Raw genomic sequence first — 5,391 nt, 5'->3', positions numbered from 1 at the left:
ATCAGTTTTTAGCTGAGTTCTTGCAAATCTGTGACACTGTCAAGACTAATGGGGTTGACCCTGAGGTCTACAGACTTATGCTATTCCCTTTTGCTGTAAGAGACAGAGCTAGGACACGGTTGGACTCACAACCTAAAGAAAGCCTGGACTCTTGGGAAAAGCTAGTCAATGCCTTCTTGGCAAAGTTCTTTCCACCTCAAAAATTGAGTAAGCTTAGAGTGGAAGTCCAAACCTTCAGACAGAAGGAAGGAGAATCCCTCTATGAAGCTTGGGAAAGATACAAACAATTAATCAGAAAGTGTCCTTCTGATATGCTTTCTGAATGGAGCATCATAGGTATTTTCTATGATGGTCTCTCTGAACTATCCAAAATGTCTTTGGATAGCTCTGCTGGAGGCTCTCTTCATCTGAAGAAGACGCCTATAGAAGCTCAAGAGCTGATTGAAATGGTTGCAAATAACCAATTCATGTACACTTCTGAAAGGAATCCTGTGAACAATGGGACTAGTCAGAAGAAAGGAGTTCTTGAGATTGACACTCTGAATGCCATATTGGCTCAGAACAAAATATTGACTCAATAAGTCAATATGATTTCTCAAAGTCTGTCTGAAATGCAAAATGCACCAAGCAGTACTAAGGAAGCTTCATCTGAGGAAGAAGCTTATGATCCTGAGAACCCTTCAATGGAAGAGGTGAATTACATGGGAGAACCCTATGGAAACACCTATAATCCTTCATGGAGAAATCATCTAATTTTTCATGGAAGGATCAACAGAGACCTCAACAAGGTTTCAACAACAATAATGGTGGAAGAAACAGGTTTAGCAATAACAAGCCTTTTCCATCATCTTCTCAGCAACAGACAGAGAGTTCTAAGCAGAATACCTCTGACTTAGCAACCATGGTCTCTGATCTGATCAAAACCACTCAAAGTTTCATGACTGAAACAAGATCCTCCATTAGAAATTTGGAGGCACAAGTGGGTCAGCTGAGCAAGAAAATTACTGAACTCCCTCCTAGTACTCTCCCAAGCAATACAGAAGAAAATCCAAAAGGAGAGTGCAAAGCCATCAACATGGCCAAATTTTGGGAGGAAGAAGAGGCAGTGAACGTCACTGAGGAAGACCTCAATGGACGTCCACTGACTTCCAATGAGTTCCCCAATGAGGAACCATGGGAATCTGAGGCTCAAAATGAGACCATAGAGATTCCATTGAACTTACTTCTGCCATTCATGAGCTCTGATGAGTATTCTTCCTCTGAAGAGGATGAGTATGTCACTGAAGAGCAAGTTGCTAAATACCTTGGAGCAATCATGAAGCTGAATGACAAGTTATTTGGAAATGAGACTTGGGAGGATGAACCCCCTTTGCTCACCAAAGAACTGGATGACTTGTCTAGGCAGAAACTGCCTCAAAAGAGACAGGACCCTGGGAAGTTTTCAATACCTTGTACCATAGGCACCATGACCTTCAAGAAGGCCTTGTGTGACTTAGGGTCAAGTGTAAACCTCATGCCTCTCTCTGTAATGGAGAAGCTAGGGATCTTTGAGGTGCAAGCTGCAAAAATCTCACTAGAGATGGCAGACAACTCAAGAAAACAAGCCTATGGACTTGTAGAGGATGTTTTGGTAAAAGTTGAAGACCATTACATCCCTACTGATTTCATAGTCCTAGAGACTGGGAAGTGCATGGATGAATCCATCATCCCTGGCAGACCTTTCCTAGCCACAGCAAAGGCTGTGATTGATGTTGATAGAGGAGAGTTGATCATTCAAGTGAATGAAGAATCCTTGGTGTTTAAGGCCCAAGGACATCCCTCTATCATCATGGAGAGGAAGCATGAAGAGCTTCCCTCAAAACAGAGCCAAACAGAGCCCCCACAGTCAAACTTTAAGTTTGGTGTTGGGAGGCCACAACCAAACTCTAAGTTTGGTGTTGAACCCCCACATTCAAACTCTAAGTTTGGTGTTGGGAGGTTCCAACATTGCTCTGAGCATTTCTGAGGCTCCATGAGAGTCCTCTGTCAAGCTAATGACATTAAAGAAGCGCTTGTTGGGAGGCAACCCAATGTTTTATAATTAACTATTTTCTTTTGTTATTTTATGTTTTTTTGTAGGTTGATGATCATGAGAAGTCACAAAATCAATGAAAAAAGCAAAAACAGAATGAAAAACAGAAAGAAAAATAGCACACCCTGGAGGAAGAACCTGCTGGCGTTTAAACGCCAGTCAGGCTAGCAGATGGGCGTTTAACGCCCAGTCTGGCACCATTCTGGGCGTTTAAGGCCAGAAAGGGGCACCAGACTGGCGTTAAACGCCAGAAAAGGGCAAGAAGCTGGCGTTAAACGCCAGAAATGGGCACTAGCCCGGCGTTTAACACCAGAAATGGCTAGAAACGCAGTTTTGCTTGCCATTTGGTGCAGGGATGACTTTTCCTTGACACCTCAGGATCTGTGGACCCCACAGGATCCCCACCTACCCCACCACTCTCTCTCTTCTTCACCTATCACCTCAACACCTCTTCCCCAAAAGCCCTTCACCTATCAAATCCCATATTTCTCTTCACCACTCACATCCATCCTTCATAAAACCCCACTTACCTCACCATTCAAATTCAAACCACTTTCCCACCCAAACCCACCCTCACTTGACCGAACCTTACCCCTCTCCCCACTCCTATATAAACCCATCTTCACTCCTTCATTTTCACACAACCTAAACACTACTTCTCCCCCTTTTGGCCGAACACAAAGCCATTCCCTTCTTCCTCATTTCTTCTTCTTCTACTCTCTTCTTTCTTCTTTTGCTCGAGGACGAGCAAACCTTTTAAGTTTGGTGTGGTAAAAGCATTGCTTTTTGTTTTTCCATAACCATTTATGGCATCCAAGGCCGGAGAAACCTCTAGAAAGAGGAAAGAGAAGGCAAAAGCTTCCACCTCCGAGTCATGGGAAATGGAGAGATTCATCTCAAGGGTGCATCAAGACCACTTCTATGAAGTTGTGGCCTTGAAGAAGGTGATCCCCGAGATCCCTTTCAAACTCAAAAAGGGTCAACTTTGATCAAAGGTTGGACCAAGTCCTCATAAACATTTGTGAAGAGGGCGCTCAATGGAAGAGAAACTCAAGAGGGAAGCCGGTTCAACTGAGAAGGCATGACCTCAAGCCCATCACTAAGAAGATGATGGAGCACACAAGAGATCCCTGAGATTCCTCAAGGGATGCACTTTCCTCCACAAAACTATTGGGAGCAACTAAACACCTCCCTAGGAGAATTGAGTTCCAACATGGGACAACTAAGGGTGGAGCATCAAGAACACTCCATCATCCTCCATGAAATTAGAGAAGATCAAAGAATCATGAGAGAGGAGCAACAAAGACAAGGAAGAGACATTGAGGAGCTCAAGCACTCCATAGGATCTTCAAGAGGAAGAAAGAGCCGCCATCACTAAGGTGGACCCGTTCTTTAATCTCCTTGTTCTTTATTTTCCTGTTTTTCGAATTTTAGTGCTTATGTTTATCTATGTTTGTGTCTTGTGATCATTAGTGTCCTAGTGTCTATGCCTTAAAGTTATGAATGTCCTATGAATCCATCACCTTTCTTGAAAAAAAAAACGTGCTTAATTGAAAAAGAAAAAGAATTGCATAAATTTTGAATTTTATAACAGTTTAATTATTTTGATGTGGTGGCAATATTTTTGTTTTCTGAATGTATGCTTGAACAGTGCATATGTCTTTTGAATTTGTGGTTCATGAATGTTGGCTCTTGAAAGAATGATGAAAAAGGAGACATGTTACTGAGGATCTGAAAAATCATAAAAATGATTCTTGAAGCAAGAAAAAGCAGTGAATACAAAAAAAAAGGAAAAAAATTCGAAAAAAAAGAAAGAAAGAAAACGAAAAAAATAGAGAAAAGAAAGAAATAAAGTTGTGATCCAAGGCAAAAAAAGAGTGTGCTTAAGAACCCTGGACACCTCTAGTTGGGGACTCTAGCAAAGCTGAGTCACAATCTGAAAAGGTTCACCCAATTATGTGTCTGTGGCATGTATGTATCCGGTGGTAATACTGGAAGACAGAGTGCTTTGGGCCACAGCCAAGACTTAATAAGCAGCTATGTTCAAGAATCATCATACTTTACTAGGAGAATCAATAACACTATCTGGATTCTAAGTTCCTAAAGAAGCCAATCATTCTGAATTTCAAAGGATAGAGTGAGATGCCAAAACTATTCAAAGGCAAAAAGCTAAAAGCCCCGCTCATCTAATTAATACTGATCTTCATAGATGTTTTTGGAATTCATTGCATATTCTATTCTTTTTATCTTATTTGATTTTCAGTTGCTTGAGGAAAAGCAACAATTTAAGTTTGGTGTTGTGATGAGCGGATAATTTGTACGCTTTTTGGCATTGTTTTTAGTATGTTTTTGGTATGATCTAGTTAGTTTTTAGTATATTTTTATTAGTTTTTAGTTAAAATTCACTTTTCTGGGCTTTACTATGAGTTTGTGTGTTTTTCTGTGATTTCAGGTATTTTCTGGCTGAAATTGAGGGACCTGAGCAAAAATCTGATTCAGAGACCAAAAAGGACTGCAGATGCTGTTGGATTCTGACCTCCCTGCACTCAAAGTGAATTTTCTGGAGCTACAGAAGCCCAATTGGCGCGCTCGCAACGGCGTTGGAAAGTAGACATCCTGGGCTTTCCAGCAATATATGATATTCCATACTTTGCCCAAGATTTGATGGCCCAAACCGGCGTTCAAAGTCACCCTCAGGAATTCCAGCGTTAAACGCCGGAACTGGCACAAAAATGGGAGTTAAACGCCCAAACTGGCATAAAAGCTGGCGTTTAACTCCAAGAAAAGTCTCTACACGAAAATGCTTCAATGCTCAGCCCAAGCACACACCAAGTGGACCCAGAAGTGGATTTTTATGTCATTTACTCATCTCTGTAAACCCTGGGCTACTAGTTATCTATATATAGGACTTTTTACTATTGTATTCTCATCTTGGTTCTTCTGGTTCCCTCTCTGGGGCCGAAACCAATGATTACTCTTGTTCTTATGTATTTTCAACGGTGGAGTTTCTACACACCATAGATTAAGGTGTGGAGCTCTGCTGTACCTCGAGTATTAATGCAATTACTATTGTTCTTCTATTCAATTCCGCTTGTTCTTGTTCTAAGATACCACTTGTTCTTCAACTTGATGAATGTGATGATCCGTGACACTCATCATCATTCTCACCTATGAACGTGTGACTGACAACCACCTCCATTCTACCTTCGATTGGGTGGATATCTCTTGGATTCTTTAACCGGAATCTTCGTGGTATAGGCTAGAACTGATGGCGGCATTCAAGAGAATCCGGAAGGTCTAACCTTGTCTATGGTATTCTG

The 5,391-nt window shown here is 41.5% G+C and overlaps 1 non-coding gene across 1 annotated transcript; it reads right to left on the bottom strand.

Moving 5' to 3' along the window:
* Positions 1 to 209: 209 nt before the first annotated feature.
* On the bottom strand, positions 210 to 317 carry LOC112799304 (small nucleolar RNA R71). The gene has a single exon (XR_003200879.1). It is a non-coding gene; the product is annotated as a small nucleolar RNA R71 (small nucleolar RNA).
* Positions 318 to 5,391: the final 5,074 nt, after the last annotated feature.

This window comes from Arachis hypogaea, chromosome 4 (genome assembly GCF_003086295.3).
Source record: "Arachis hypogaea cultivar Tifrunner chromosome 4, arahy.Tifrunner.gnm2.J5K5, whole genome shotgun sequence".
Lineage (NCBI taxonomy): Eukaryota > Viridiplantae > Streptophyta > Magnoliopsida > Fabales > Fabaceae > Arachis > Arachis hypogaea.
The sequence above is the reverse complement of the archived record's forward strand: the minus strand, read 5'-3'. Positions and strand labels throughout refer to the sequence as shown.